The sequence below is a fragment of the Cornus florida genome, unplaced genomic scaffold, assembly GCF_030987335.1.
Source record: "Cornus florida cultivar Cherokee Brave unplaced genomic scaffold, ASM3098733v1 CherokeeBrave_3.0.0_Hap2_Chr04, whole genome shotgun sequence".
Classification (NCBI taxonomy): Eukaryota; Viridiplantae; Streptophyta; class Magnoliopsida; order Cornales; family Cornaceae; genus Cornus; species Cornus florida.
The window spans coordinates 23,839,450-23,856,892 of record NW_026775574.1 but is presented as its reverse complement, the minus strand read 5'-3'; the positions used below and the strand labels follow the sequence as shown (position 1 = coordinate 23,856,892).

The 17,443-nt window shown below is 34.3% G+C and overlaps 1 pseudogene; it reads left to right on the top strand.

The window, feature by feature from the left end:
• The first annotated feature begins 12,279 nt into the window (after positions 1-12,279).
• LOC132302997 (G-type lectin S-receptor-like serine/threonine-protein kinase At1g11330) lies at positions 12,280-16,033 on the top strand (annotated as a pseudogene).
• The last annotated feature ends 1,410 nt before the right edge of the window (positions 16,034-17,443 follow it).

The following is a 17,443-nucleotide window of genomic DNA, read 5'->3' as shown; positions in this document are numbered from 1 at the left end:
TATTATCAAATTGGTGATATTGTGTGTTTTGGTGCTGTATGTGAAAAATTAAAATAAAAATTTAAATTTCTCAAAATAAATTTTTATTATCAAGCATATTTTGATTCCTACACAAAATATTCTTATTTTGTTCATATATAGAACCGATAAATAATGATAATAATAATAATAATAATAATAATAATAATAATGTATGATAGAACCAATGAGTGATGTAGTCGGGTCCATCCAATAGACACTCTTATTCGTACAGTGGTGATATTTGTGATTTAGCAAAAAGGGATTCGAATTATTGCTATTCACAAAGTGGTGGTGGCCTGTGAGTAGTCAAGCTGACTGAATTGGCCCATATAGCATTATGTTTCTCATTACTTTGAAACAAGCAACTACCAAATGGTAAATAGGCCCCATTTTTTAAACAGACTAAATTAAGTTGATGTCGCATATTTCTTTTCAAATGCCTATATTTAAGTACTCATCTCTATACAAATTTCTTTTTGGCTAAACGTTGGGAAAAAAAAAAATTATTTTGACAGGGCTTGTTTGGTACGCACTTTGTTTTTGGTATCTTTGTTTTTGTTAGGTATTGTAACAGTGAACAGTAAAAAAAAACGCAATTAGTAAAAACTATTTTTTTTTTGCACAGTACTAAAACACAAAATATCAAAAACAAAACACATAATAAACATCCCTTACTCTAACTAGTAAGGTGGGGTTTTCAAGGTGCAATCCATTTCAAAATAGTCCCCTATCTCATGAAAAAAATATAAAAAAAAGGCTTTCCATTGGGCTTTCTAGGCCACAGGAAATGGTCTGCTCACATTTAATTGGGCTAATCTAGGCCCAACCTTCTACCCATCTATATGGCTGCTAAACTCATGAAATAGAACTCGAGCATAAGTTTCAGGCCCAACATTGAAGTGGTGTAACGAATTCAGTGTTGGTCTAAGTTTTAATTTTAATTTCTCTCTAAAATATATGAAAATTTTCTGCAGTTATATATATATTTTTTACAACGATGAAAATCTATGTTTATATATAAATTCGGTGTTCAATTATTTTGCTTAGGCTTATTTCCAACCAAATTTAAATGTAACGACCCGGTCATTTACCTTCCTTTTCTTTTTCTTGAAATTTTACAGATAAATTTTTTTCCGTTTAATTCTCTTTTCTGAGATCTGTTTTTCGTCGTTTAGTGTCATCTCGAGTGCTCAAAATTGGCTCCTGAGACTTTTTCGTGTGAATTGACAACTTCCTTTGAGGACCGAGTCATTTTCGCATTTTCACTTTTCGGACACTATTCACCTTTTGTCCTTTTCCCTATTTCGTCCTTTTCCTTATTCTGTCTTTTCCCCGTTTGCCAGTTTTTGGCACAACCTCACTTTTCGTGCTCGAAGTTGATTTTTGACTTCAAGTGTCTTCATCTTCAGTGGTTTTCTCGAAATAATTATCTTTACTTTTGCAATAAAGTACTCTAATTGCTCCCGGTGTCCGTAGGGGCATGGATGCATAATTCTTTAGAGTCTTTTTCATTTCTTGGGGTATTTTTCATAAATATCTTTTGAAGATATTTTATTTCAGGGGTATCTAAGAAAATATCTTTTGGGAGATATTTTCATTCTGGGGTAGTTTCGCAGTTAACCCTTGTTACAGGGGCCATTGTGCAATTAACGAAAGTTATTGCAAAATACCTCGTCTGGAGTCTGAATCCTCGAACATGATTCATTTTCACATTTTGTCAAGTCATGGACTCTTGGAATTCCGTTCTGGTCATTTTTTTCCAGTTTCAGGGTTTTTGGACCAGGTTGCCGCCAAACTTGTTCGGGGCATATCTCTCTGCTCGGGACTCAGTTTTCGATACCGTTTCTTCCATTTTTCATATTTTCTCATTTTTGAATCTTTTTCGTTCACGGAGTTTTGCTGTTTGAGTGCGTTTGCTCAAAATCCACTTTTCCGGATCCGGTGGGGCCCTTTCGGGGCACTTTTTGAGATTTCTATAAAAGGGGGATGAGATATTTCATTTTTCATCTTACCCACTCCCTTTGCACAACCTGAAGCAGCCATGGATGTCCATGGAGCTGCCACCTTCTCTTTCCTCCTTTGATTTGCTTTTCCTAAGTGAAAAGTTTTCGGCCTTCACGTTTTTTGTTTCCCTCGACGTGTTCTACCATTCCCCCTTATTAGAATTCATTTTTGACCATTTCTTGAGTTTGGGTTTGAAGTCAAGTTGTGATTTTCATGGGGCTTCCTTCGGATTCATGTAGATCGTGTTGTCCCCGACAAAACCCTTCGGTTTCGGCGGATTCAGAACACTTTTCTTCCGGTGCGGATTTGGGGTTTTCATCTCAAATTGAGGTAGGAGGTGTTATAATTTACTTTCTTGCTATATTACATACTTGTGATGCTTATACAACTTGATTGCATGCTTGAATCATAAAATCTAGAGATTTTATTATTTATTTTTCTTGTGAAGGATTTAATTTTTCCGGTTGTCCATAACTTTGTTTAATCATGTGGCATGATATAATATTACCCCTTGATATGTAGATTGACATATATTAAATCTAGATTATTTGGACAAGAAATGAAGATTTATTTAATATTTATCTTGAATAAAATATTAAATCATGTGGCCTTATCTAGCTTTAAATCAACATGTGATAGCATATTATATTAGGCCTTAGCATGCTCTTCAACATAGATTAATTTGAGAGTAATCGGAGAAGTTTTGAAATCTTGTAATATTTAATTAATTAGATTAATTAAATTGCTCCAAGTGTACTATTCATCCTATTGGATTTCCGACTTGAAATTCTTGGTATGCATGTTATATAGTTTCATATATATTAAATCTAAAATATTTGATTAAGTTTTGAAACCTTTCAATTATTATTTTTCTAGTATTAAAGTTTAATACTCGTGGTCGTACCTTGCATAAAATGTACTTGTACCGTGTTCTTAAATCAAGTTGTGACATGTTGTATAACATATATTAAATTAAGGCCATTTGGATGACTTTCAAAATTTAGAGATTTTAATTAAATGAAATAATTAAAATCCATTCAATGGTTCTATGAGCTAGATTAAGTTTATAACCTTGTATTCATGATTTCCTTGGCAAGTTCCTTCACGTGTATCAAATCAAGAATAATCGGATAAGTCTTCAAACTTATATTTAATTAATTCCCTTGTATGGAATTTAATTCACATGGTTGCATCTTGTATGTAATGGACTTGTAACTTGACAATGAACTTGGCATTGACATGATCCTTGAAATAACTTGTTCGTAGAACATTTGGACTTGCCATGTAACCTTGATAATTTAATCCCTCAAGTAGATTAAATTCTCTTTTATGCCTTGATATCATGTATCTAAACTTCTTGTGTCTTGGTTTCATTAATGTGCTTAATAAACATACTCATTTGTCTTGGAATGATTTCATTACACATTTGTTGCTTAGAAAGTAATTAAATAATATATCTTATACTTGTGGTATATTTACTTCAATGAACTCCATGTGCTATGTATCTTGGTTGTTGTCTATATAGTTGTACACTATAATTTCTTGACATTTCACATGCCATGATAGTTGATGAACTTAGGGCATGACTTGTGTGTTACAAAATTTTGGTTGTGCATGATATGTGGTTAATGCATTTCTTGTAATTTGATACAATCTTGACTTGCACAACTTGTTGATTTTAGGACTTGGGATATCAATCAAGAATTGACATGGCTAATACTTGGTTCTAGTATGGGGGAATGTCCTCTTACACTATAGTGCGCACTAGGGGAAAGGTACCTATGGGTTAGTAACCCTAAAGTGATCTCAAGAGTACAGTTTTAATCCGGGCGATATCCGAGTTTCCACATTGGTTGATTTCGCTCTTTAAATTTCAAGTTGCTATTTCTTGAAGATTTAAACTTGTCGTGTTATGTGAAATGCACCAATCTTGTTAAATCGCATAGATTTTATGCTTTGTTCTTGATTATATGTATAATTCGTATCTTGTAAGTTGGAATGCTCCAATCTTGTTTAATCACATAGATATTATGTTTTATTCTTGACTTCATGTATTATTCCTATTTTGTTAATTGGAATGCTCCAATCATGTTAAGTTGCATAGATTTTATGCCTTGCTCTTGGTTTCGTGTGTTATTTCCGTCGTGTTAATTGGTATGTACTAATCATGTTAATTGTATCGATAATGTAATTCTTGTTAACTTGTATTTAAGTATCCTCCTTATCGTGTTATACAGAATACAGTAAACCTTGCTTAATTGTATTGATAATGCAATTCATGTTAATTTATGTTCTAGTATCCTTCCTATCGTGTTTTTGGATTATCCCAATCTTGACTTGTTTCATATGTGTATATATATCATGATTCTTGTTGCTATTAGCTTAGGGTGATCCCTGAGTTTAATATTTGACATAGACGTTAGGTGGCATGATCCCTTTTGAATTATATCATGTTAGTCCTAAAAATCTCTAAAGAAATCGAGTCGATGCATGCTCATTCTCTACGAGTAAACTTGTTTACTCACCCCGAAGTTACTGGGGGATTTGATCAGGTATGAAGACTTGGTTTGTGATGCTTGCTATTCAGTGGGATAACTTCTAGCTTTTCAGTTTCCATTTTATGTAAATGTTAGCATGAACTATCATTTCATAGCCTAATGCATGTAACTTATATTCTTTCATTCTAAATATGTAAAGTGTACATAAGTACATTCCTTTTCATTGTATTCAACATGTATATGATGAGGCTGGAGGTCAATGACATGTAACTTGTATTCTATGTACTTTTATTCTCAAAGTTATTTTGAAAACATTGACAATTCATTAGTCTTTTCTTCATAACTTTTGCATTGGGTGTGGAAATTCCATTCTTTCTTTTTCATAGGGTTTCTATGATCATGCATGAGGTGTGGCTAAGGGCTAAACACCATTTCATTCTAGGTTTTGCATTGAGGTTCCATTTATTCCATTTTTAGGCATTTTTGGCCGTTGAAAGGTCATATTTTGCATTCTTGACATTCTGCAGTCGCTGGCCATTGGAACGCATCTTAAATGTCTTTTTACATTTGCGTGCATGTCCACATTTCACCAAACTCTTAAGTTTCAATTTTTGAACTATTTTTGGGCAATTTATTGAATTTTTATGAAAAATTCCTCCACGGGGTGTCATTTTGAGTTTCTCCTTGTTTTAGCATGTTTTAAATGCTTTAATGATGTTAAGAGATGTTTTTAAACTTGTCCGGATCATGTATAAAGCTTAGAGAGCCTTAGAAATGAACCTAGCATCACATACACCATTACAACAGCTTTTTATAGCAGCAACATGAGTTTTGGTCTGCTGATGAAGCTCCTTCGGTCGACTGACGATTCCCTCGAGACCATTCCAGTAGGCTTTTTAGGAAAAACCCTTGTTTCGGCCGGCTAACGATCGGGGTTCGGCTGACCGATGGTTGCGTTTCGGCCAGCTGACCATTGCATTTTAGTCGACCGATCCTCCCTGGAACCCTCTCCCTTTCAGCATCTATTGGAAAACTTTGTTGTTCCAACTTTGGGAGATCATATCTCTTTCATTCCGAATTTGATTTGGGTCATTCTTGACTCTAAATTCAAGAGCTCGGAGTTAGCTATCCAATGGTACTAACCACACATCATAACTTCATCTATGATGAGAGTTATTCCAGTTTTAGTAAGATAGGTTCATGGTGATTCTTAAACGGTGAATGCCACTTTGTTTTAAATTCTTATCTTTTCCGTCCGGACTCCGAATCAGGCGATTCTTGAGTCTAACTTGGTTCATTTTTGTTGTCTTTCTAGTGGTGTGCTCAGTGGCACCCATTTCAGTTTGGAATGACCATTTTGTCATTGGTTCATTTCTTTTCGAGTTGGCATTCTGCTTCATTTGTTTGGTTCATTTGTGTTCCATGACTTCATGGAAGGTCATCAAAGTGTCTTATAGGTGTGTTGTGCCTTGAAAGACTGTTGTCTTGTTTCTTTTGCTTCTGTATCTTGGATCCAGTTCGGGTCGTCACAGGACACACTGGCTTAAAAACCAGGGTCGTTACATTAAAAGTGATTCTAAAATGAATAGTGTTTTTGATTTGTAACAAGAGAAATTCAAAATTATTATACAATTACAATATATATTCACTAGGTTTTGCCATAAGGCCAAAAGTTGGGAATAAAAAATAAAATCAGTAGGCAAGAGAACAAAACATAACACTGATGATTTGAAATACCAATTAGGTTAGAGTCAAAACTGGGTTGGGTATGAAGTCAGGTCTGGTTAACAATTTGGTTGAATCACTTCTCTGTAAATTATAAATCGACGAAGAACAAAAGAAAGAAGAAGAGACCGTTGTTTGGGGGTAATCTCTCAATCCAGAAGCCTAAAACCTAATATATATATATACACACACACACAAACACACGCACAAGTATGGCTTATTAACAAGATGACCTCAACACTATCTATTATGACACTATTACCCAGCAGCAAGCACCTAACCTATCGTTGTTTTTTCTTATGCAAAATAATTACATGACTATTCATAGTTCATTCCCTGGTGCAACTTGTGATATTGAGCTTTTGAAAGTTTTTGGTCCTTGAGTCATGACCTGAATCCCATTCTATGCGGAGGGGATCCTGTGGTCTTCTTGTTACAACACAAACCACATGGAACTTTTAACACACAGCCTTGTGCATGTACACCGAAACATGCTTAGGATTAGGACATGATCCCTTTTGAACATGAGAGAATCTTGATTCTTGAACCATATGGTCCATATGCATTTGTGGTGATATCGCTTTGAACTGTAAGCATTTTGGTAGCTTTACGTTATCGGATGTAACAACCGTTATTCTATCCAGACACAATATTATTCGCTTTTAGCTCTTCTAGACCAGAGACTTCCCAAGGGGTCACCTAACCTCGTACTACCAAAGTTCTGGTAGGTTCACGACCATCACGGCTTTAAAACCTGTTATGTCGTAGAAAGGGTGTTTAATTTATATATATTACTTCCCCTTTCCATACCTAGGCGATGTGAGATTATGCACTTGTAACTCGTCAGTGTAGTAGTCTACTGTTCCACCCGCACACGCTCACACACACCCACCCACAAGGTCGCCACAATCACCCCATTTGGGGCCTAACGTCCTTATTAGCCACACTTCTGGTTGGTCAGGCTTTGAAACCTTTTGTAACGATCCTCACTCGCCTTTAGTTATCCCAGATTAGAGACTTTCCAAGGGGTCATCCATCCTCGCACTACCAAAGTTCTGGTAGGTTCATGACCATCACGATTTTAAAACCTGTAATGTCGTACGTAGAAGGGTGTTTAATCTATATATATTACTTCCCCATTCCACACTTAGGCGAGGTGAGATTGTGCACTTGTAACTCGCCAGTGTGGTAGCCTACTATTCCACCTGCACACGCTCACACCCACTCATCCACAAGATTGTCACAATCACCCCCCTTTGGGGCCTAACGTCCTTATTAGCCACACTTCCGGCTGGTCAGACTCTGATACCTTTTGTAACGACCTTCACTCGCTTTTGGCTCCCCCATACCAGAGACTTCCTAGGGAGTCACCCATCCTGATACTATTTCAGGTTAAGCACACTTAACACCGGAGTTCTAACAAGTTCACGACCATTACGGTTTTAAAACGCGTTGTGTCATAGAAGGATGTTGAATATATATTTAGTATTTTCCCTTTCCACAACCAGACGATGTGGGATTGTGCACTTATAACTTGCGTGCTCAGTGTAGTAGTCTATTAGTGGCACCTGTACACGCTCACACACACCCGCCTACAAGATCGCCACATTGGAGGTTTTACATTAGACATATTCCAATTCAACAAAATTTGAGGAGTTTTTTTTTTCCTTCTCCATTTTTTGTTTTCTTTTAATTTTCATATCCATAGGAAAAATATATATATTTCCATTAATTATTTATGCTTATTCACATAATCTTCTCACTCTTGGTATATATTGTAATAAAAATATACATATAATGGTTATAATCCGGTCAAGTGTAAATGCATGATAATTGAGTGATTACCGAATCAAAGTGAAACATAGTTATAGTGTTCTTACACTAAGAGCCTGTTTGGGGTACATTGCTGTTGGAATAAAAAAACAATTTTATCAATAGAGTTGTCAAAAAATTGGGGTCAGTAAAAAACATGTTAGGTATTTAGTGACGCATTATAATAAGTACTTTTAATGATTGAATTATTTTAAAATTTATTTGGTAACAAATTTTTTTAAACACCCCTATTGCTAATTTTATAATAATATCCTTTAATATAATATTATCATATTTGATAATAAAAAATAAAAAGGACAAAATTGTCTAATGAAAAAGAGTTACTTAAAATATTCAACCTACTCACGCAGTTTTAAAAGTTTCAAATTCTAATTTCATTCAAACGCTTTAATCAACTAAATTTGTTGATCATTAAAAATGCTTTTAATGGTTATCAAGTACATCTAAACACATTTTTTTTTTTAAAAATAAAAGCGTTTTTAAGTAATAGAGAAGCAACCCGGACTCTAATAAGAGTATAAGACCTCATAGAGACTTGTTTACCACCAAGTTTTGTACAATGTAGTATGTTGTCAAAGAGTTGTTCCTTCCTATATTGCAGTTCTGTGACTAGCTAACAGGATTATGATGGATATTTCCAGAAATATATAAATTGCCTTATAAAGCAATTTGATATATTTCACACTTTTCTTCAAGGTTTAAAGAAGATTATTGAAAGTCAATATAATTAGCCAAATTGTTTTTTTCATTTAGGTTAAAAAGGAAACTGATAATGGGAAAACATGGAAAAAGTGGTGTCAACTAGCCTCGTAAAGCATCTCTCTGTCCCTGCCTCTCCTTTTGGTACAAATTTATTTATTTTCTCTGTTCACAAAGGCCATTCATGATATGAAATCACAGTATGTACAGTTGAATTTGTGTCATCTTTGGATAAACCACGGAATGCTGCAACGTTTATCATTAACGTCCTATCTATATTCTACTTATCTTCATCATTTTGTATTGCTTCCATATAGTCTGATACAAATTAAGGTTACAGAATATTATTATCATTATTATTATTAGTCCGGCAACAATGACCAATCTATTTTTTGTAATGACTCCAACTAATTTGTCAACAATAAATAAAATACTCTCTCTCACCTCTTAATATATTTATCAATGTTTGATACAAATCCGTGACAACAAAAACTGATCGCAAAGTTTTTCCCCAAAATTATATGTTGGGTGCGTTTACTTAAATTTTTGGAAAGTAAAGCGCGCGCACACACACAGGCAGTATTATGCTCCATTTGACTTCACGTAAAATAATTTTTTTGAAAAATATTTTTCTTTTTCAGGTAAAATATTTTTTTATTTTTATTTTGTCGGTGTTTGGTAAAGGTCTGTCGAAATTGAGGTCGAATTCATCGGGCGGTGCATTTAAAATAACTTGCTGAAAATTGATGAATAAGTTATTTTTATTAAATTTTAATATTTTTTTCTTAGTAAATATTTTACGACAATCAAATACCAGAAAATAAAAAAATATTTTTTAAAAAATATTTTAAGTTCAAACAAATGGATCGTTAATGTCCCAGTGCGGGTCTTCTGTTACAACAATTTCTGGCCGTTGGCATGCAAATTCTTGTGATTTTTTTACCTTATTACTATCCTTCAAGTACACACTTTAATTAATGAGCACTTGTTTTTCAATTGCAATTTATTGGGATTGGAATTCAGTGAGAAAATTTGATCAAGTAGTTCAATGGTTTATGTCCCAATGTGCTGTGAAATTTCAGAAAAACAAAATTGCAACTATGGTAGACTAGAAATCAGAAAGTTTGATCTTGTTTTTCAATTGCAATTCATTCTCAGAAAGTTTGATGTGACTGATTTTTGCTTGTGTCCTTAGGCAACTGTCGTTGTGCCTTTTATTGCTTTGCTGTAGGTTGTTGTTCCTTGCGTCCTCAGCAGCTGATGCCCATAGTTGTTTTGTGCTTTTGATAGTTGCATAGGCTTGGCTTCCTTAGCTTGTTTTGGTAGCTTTTAAGCTTGGGCCTCTTGAATTTGGTGTCGGGTTGCGACCCGCTTATGACCGGACGACTTGTTGGAAAATTTTTGATCCAATTTTTTGCTCATGGATCATGGACCCTAATTAGTTTCTTGTAACCCAAAATATATGGGCGCTTAGTGTTTGGAATGGTATAAGAGAAAAACTAAATTCGTACAGAAACAGAGCGAGGTGCTGAAAACTTATAATCTCTGATTTTTTATACAATGAGATCCCAACCGTAAAAGTAGGCAGCCAAATCATATATAAATCTTTGTATTTTTTGTGTGGCGTGTTTAATTTTCTATCATGGTTATAGTGATCAAATCCAACTTGTAGCAAATCCAACTTGTAGCTTACTTGTCAAATTATCGTGATTCTTACTTGTAGCTTACTTGTCAACTTGTAGCTTACTTGTCAAATTTGACAAGAAAGCTACAATTATAGTGATCAAATTCAACTTGGTAGCTTACTTGTCAAATTATCGTGATTCTTACTTGTAGCTTACTTGTCAACTTGTAGCTTACTTTTCAAATGATAGTGATTGAATCACAATTTTGACAAGTAAAGCTACAATTATAGTGATCAAATTCAACTTGAATTCGCTATGTTTGTCAAAACAATTAGGAATTATCAGAAGAATTATGGCCAAACACACTTGTAGCTTGTCAAAATTGTGACTTTAACTCAAACTTCAGGTCTTAAATTCTTTCAGTCTAGAACAAATAATAAACATTTTTGCATTTAACTCAAAATTTAGATGGTCACTTTTGAAATTTAATTTTTAAGTTTGATGATCATTTATATCTTGGTCATTCAAGTGCAATTTTGTTTAGATTTGATCACTAAAATATGGTTGACCTAGCAATAGAGCCAGAAGGAACGCAACATCTTTTTACTGGAGCTTGTAATTGGTTAGTCATTGCTCAACCCTTAGGCGGTCGCCTAAGGCCCCAACCAATAGGAAGGTCCCAAAATTTAAAAATTTCCTATTATTAAGTTATACAATAATTATTTCCTAATATTATTAAACTCTAATAAATATAAAAAAATTTATATCAGGCCTCAAAGATTTATATCCTAAAATAGCTTCATTTTTTTTTTTTTTATTATTATTTTTTGTCTATCCCACTGGTTTCGATTTTATATTAGGTCTCAAATATTTATATCCTAAAGTAACTTTTTTCTTTCTTTTCTCTCTCCTCTCATTCATTCCAATAGCTTCATTTTTTTTTTTGGTCTATCCCACTCGTTTCGATTTTATATTATGTCTTAAATATTTATATCCTAAAGTAACTTTTTTCTCTCTTTCCTCTCTCCTCTCATTCATTCCGATTTTATATTAGGCCTCAAATATTTATATTCGAAAAAAACTTTTATTTTTTTATTTTTTATACATAAATTTAATAATTGATACGTAAATTTAATATTGGGCCCCAAAGATCTATATCCTTATATGACTTTTTTTTTTTTCCTACCCTTCTCGTTCACATTTTACAATAAATGCTAATCAATATAGAAATTTAATATTGAGCTCAAAAAATTGTATCATTAAATAATTTTTTTTTCCCCTTTTTCTTTCTCTCTCATTCACATTTTTTACACTAGCACTAAAAATATTTTTGGATAAGTTTGTTTGGGAAAATGGCTAAAACTTTTCATATTTTTTTATATTTTATTTTTTATCTTCTCCTTCTTAGCAAGTTTTTTCTTCCCCATCTCATTACAAGTATACAGTTGTTATTTACCAAAAAAAAAAAAAAAAAAAAAAAAAAGTATACAATTGTTATAAACGCATTTTTATTTTATTGAAAAATTTGTAGAAGAATTAGATTTAAGTTTTCTAAAATCATGTTTAATGGTTTTTTTTCTTTAATTATATGTTAATTTTATTAACTTTTATTATTATAAATTTGTGTGTATATATATTTGTATATTTTGTTTTTGAGTTTTGACTAATTTTATTTATATTGTTGAAAAAGTCACTTTTTATTTTTCGTTTAAGGCCCCAAATTAGATTGAGCCGGCCATTCCTTGTTTTATTGAGCCGCCCATTCCTTTGTTTTATATACTAGAAGCTGATGCATCTTCAAATGCCTACGTGAATAGTCAAATTATCATATAGTATAAATAATCTGGCAAAATTGTTGAATGATGCAATTACATTCTGACATCGATGGCTTCATTCTTGTTGTTTGGCTTCTACCTTTAATTTTCTTTCTTTCTCATGCATTTTCCAAGAAAATTGTAGAGACGGGTTTTGAAGGACAGGGACCTTGAAGCATATTTTGGCATCTTTAAAAATTCAAAGAATATATTCTGAATAGTTCATGGTCCCCCTTCAATCCACTAAGTGGTGGAGGACCATCTCCTCCCCATGGTTGAAAGTTTTCGGGCGCTTTTGTAAAGACACACGAGGGAATGGAAGATTGAATTAATCTTGATTAATGGAAGTCCTATGGCAAAAGATCAGAATATATCACGCACTCCATCTTCACCAACAAGAAGCACACAACAGAGTTATTGAGACTTGCCATGGCACAAGCTAGCTTGATAACTCTTCTTCTAATCCCTGTTGTCATATTTTACTGTTCTTGTACTATAGAATTTTGCACTGCCATAGACACAATTACATCAACTCAACCAATCAATGATAATGACCATTATGACTCTGAACCTATAGTCTCTGACGGAGCCACCTTCAAACTGGGATTTTTTAGTCCTGTTAATTCTACTAACCGGTATGTTGCTATCTGGTACAACCACACCTCCACCAAGGCTGTGGTATGGCTTGCGAATAGAGATAAACCTCTTAATGACTCCTCTGGGATTGTGACAATATCCGAGAATGGCAATCTTGTGGTTCTGAATGGACAGAAACAGATTGTTTGGTCATCAGGTGTTCCAAATGCTTCGGTGAATTCAAGTGCCCAGCTTTTAGATTCTGGGAACCTTATCTTGCGAGATGGTTCCAATGGAAACATAATATGGCAGAGTTTCGAACACCCTTCTGATTCTTTCTTGCAGGGGATGAAACTTCGTACCAACAAGTTTACAGATAAGAAGACTCAGCTGACCTCATGGAAAAGCCCTTCCGATCCATCCAGTGGAAGGTTCACTTTGGGCATCAATCCTCTGAATATTCCGGAAATATATGTATGGATTGGTAGTCATCCATACTGGCGGAGTGGTCCATGGAATAGGCAGATTTTTATTGGCATAGATGAAATGATTTCCACCGTGTCCCGTACCAGCCTTGAAGTTGTAGAGGATAAAGAAGGAAACGTAACCTTAAGTTATACTTATCCAACAAAAGAGTCTCTGCTATATTTTGGCTTCAGGTCTGATAGATTTGTAATGGAGAAGGACAAGAGTGGGGGAAATCTGTGGTCGGCTCCAGATACTGAATGTGAAGTTTACGGCAAGTGTGGTCCATTTGCAAGCTGCAATGTGCAGCATTCACCAATTTGCACATGTTTGCAAGGGTTTGATCCAAAGGATATGGTGGAATGGAGTGGAGGAAATTGGAGCAGCGGATGTGCAAGGACGAGACAATTGCAGTGCGAGAGAAACAACAGTGGTGGTGAAAAGGGCAAAGATGACGAGTTTCTGAGGCTAAAGAAAGTGAAAGTGCCCGCGTTTGCTGAGTTATTAGTTACTTTAGAAGACAGCTGCAAAAGCCAGTGCTTGAATAATTGTTCTTGTCTAGCTTGTGCATATTATAGTGGCATTGGTTGTATGCAGTGGAGTGGGGACTTAATTGACATACAGGAATTTTCTTATGGTGGGGCAGATCTTTACATTCGTGTGGCGTATTCTGAGCTTGGTATTTTTTTTCATCATCCATAAACTAATAATAATATGTGCTTCTAAAAATCATTTTTTGCTTCTTCTGTTTGTTTTCCTTGTTGATTTAGAATAAGCAAATATCACATGAATTGAACCATCGCATGTACTGAACATGTTAGCCACCTGACATTTGTAGTCTAGTTAAGAAATGCGTTATTGTTATGTTTTACAGAGAAAAAGAGAAGCACAAAAGTAGTTATCACAATTTCAGTGCTCGTAGGGTCGGTAACCATTGCAATCTGTATCTATCTTTTCTGGTGGTGGATGGCTAGACGAAGAGGTATATGCCCACTAAAATTACCTCAAGAGAGAGTAGCACATATTTGCTTTTTATATAGATTACCTAATACTAAATTTTGAATCAGGAAGGAATCAAAGAATGCATGGAGATAATCTGAACCAAATTAGATTTGAAGAGCTACCTGTATTTAGTTTTGAAGAACGGGCAATTGCAACAAACAATTTTGATATGGCAAATAAGCTAGGGCAGGGTGGTTTCGGTCCAGTGTACAAGGTAATGCTTGTTCATATGGAGCTTTATGCTTTACTAGAAAAATAAATTAATTCAATTTCATCTTTATTTTCAGGGAAAATTGCCAAGCGGACAAGATATAGCTGTCAAACGGTTTTCGAGATCCTCTAGACAAGGGCTAGTGGAGTTCATGAATGAGGTTGTGGTAATTTCCCAACTCCAGCATCGCAATCTTGTTAGACGTCTCGGCTGCTGTGTGGAAGGAGAAGAAAAGATGTTATCTATGAATTCATGCCAAATAAAAACTTGGATGCATTTCTCTTTGGTCAGTTCATAATAAAGTTGTTCATGTTTCTTTATTTAGGAAAAAAAAAAAAAAAAGTTGTTCATGTTATTTCTAGTCATTTCAATTTCATAACCTTAACATCAACAAGAAGTTCTTTTCTAGTCTTTGGGAACATACTGATCTACTAAAACTATAAATTTGGTCTCAACATCAATTTTATTCTCCTTACAACTTTAACATACTATTTTTTTTTTTTTCTTTTCTCCAATATTCTTTTAGATCCAATCAAGAAAAACCTCCTAGTTTGGAGAAAGCGTGCCCACGTTATAGAAGGGATTAGTCGAGGTCTACTCTACCTTCACAGAGATTCCAGATTGAGGATTATTCATAGAGATTTAAAGACAAGTAATGTTCTATTGGATGAAGAATTAAATCCAAAAATTTCAGATTTTGGCATGGCAAAGATTTTTGGAGGCAACCAGGACCAGGCAAATACTGAAAGGGTTGTTGGAACATAGTAAGTAGCCTTTACTCTGTCCAAAATGATTAATCATTCATGTTATAATATTTCTTTATCATGGGATAACTCAACTCAAATAATTCTACTATTTGGTTCGTGTAATGACACAATGCAGTGGTTATATGGCCCCTGAATATGCAATGCAAGGGAGATTCTCGGAAAAATCTGATGTCTTTAGCTTCGGAGTATTGTTATTAGAGATTGTAAGTGGGCGAAAGAATACTAACTTTTATCACGATGAGAACTCTTCAAGCCTTCTAGGATTTGTAAGATCACTTGAACTATTGCCTCAATTACTCCTTATAGTTCCTTTGAATCTTTCTAATTCCGAAATTTCGTGGTTGTGGCATTGTGTCCAGGCATGGAAGCTGTGGAATGAAAATATGATTGTAATGCTGATAGATCCAAAAATTTCTGATGAATGCTTCCAAGTGGAGATCTTGAGATATATACATGTAGGACTGTTGTGTGCACAAGAATTTGCCACTGATAGGCCAACCATGTCTACTGTTCTTTCCATGCTTAGTAGTGAAATTGCAAATCTTCCACTTCCAAAACAACCTGCATTTACTAAAGAACGGGGTCTCTCAAATATACTGCCTTCTGAACAGTGCCAAATAATCTGTTCTGCAAACAATGTAACTATTACAACCATTGATGGCCGTTAATTTGCAAATTTTTGTGTGTCTTCACTTACGTACTATTATCCCTTAAGTACACTTTAATTGGAGTTTTGTTTAACATATTGTATTTGCCAACTCTATTCAAAAGTCAGTGCTTGCCTTTATCCTTCCGCATTGTTTCTTTTGATAGAATCTTGTTTTTATTATTCGACCAAATCCTCCATTAATAATGGTCTTAAATAGCCAACTGTTTTTAATATTTCTGTTTAGAGTTTTGCACTGCCATACACAAAATTACACCATCCAACCCGTCAATGATCGCAAAAGTATAGGCTCAGTTCAGTTTTCTGATAACTAAAAATTAGAAAATTTCACATGAACCAAAACCTAATTGGTTGACCATTTCTAAGGACGATTTTCTGAAATTTCAATTTTAAAAAATGTTTGTTTTCAAATAACTCTTCTATAGTTTATGTAATTTCTGAGTAGGAAGCCAAACTAGGCCTATAGTTTCGAATGTTGTGACCTTCAAACTGGGATCTTTTAGCCCCTTCAATTCTACAAATCATTATGCTGGTATTTTGGACAACGAAGTAGCTCTCTGTTACAGTTGTGGTCTGGGTAGCAAACAGAGGGAAAAGAAATTATAGCAATAACTTAAATTCATTATGCTTGGATAAATTAGGAAAAAAAATAAATGAAAGCATGGCATTTTTCATTTATTAGTAAGGAATAACGAGTAGAAAAGAAAATGAATTATTTTAACCATTTTATTACATGCCCCAACAATGATATGAGATCCAAATGCCTACTAAATTTCCTTCTTAAATTTTGAGATTACTAGAGTTGAAATATGCACCCTCTTCGAATGTATCCTTTTTCTTTCATTTCTGTCTTTATTACTATAACCCAAAAATAAAAGTCAGTGTCTTTTCTTTTCTTTTCTTTTCTTTTCTTTTCCTTCCATTTCCATCACAAGGTTGGATCATCAATCCTTTGTAATTGTGGTATCCATTTTAAGACAAATTTATGATTTTCACAGCATTACACCAAAAAATTCTACTATAATGTTAAAATTACTGGCTGGTCAATGGTTGTGTTCATCTTGTAAATATCTGATTATTGGATGTTTGTTTCTACCTAGTTATTTGTTCCTTCAGATTTCTGGCTTGCCTTTTGTTTTCCTGATCAACAGTAAGAATCAGACAAACAGAAACCCTGTAATCTATGAGTGCATAAACCATAATGAAAATGCCACCTTTAACTGTCTCTTCTTCCAATGACAGAGGCGGTGGTGCTCTGTTTGGTTCTTGGATCTTGTGGCAGTTGAATGCCAGTGGCTGCGAAGAGCTGAGGAAGATTTTATCACGAAGGGGAAAGTGGGAGAAAGACTTCCTTACACTTTTAATACTTCATTATATGTGTAATCAACCAATTAATAAAAATACTTTATTTTAGTAGGTCATATCACTAATACGTATCAATATCTAATCAATGTGGTAATACAACCGGCCCAATTAAGTATTTTTGGGACAGTGGAGAGAGGGTGGTGGAGCGATTAGAGTTTTGGAGGGAAGGAT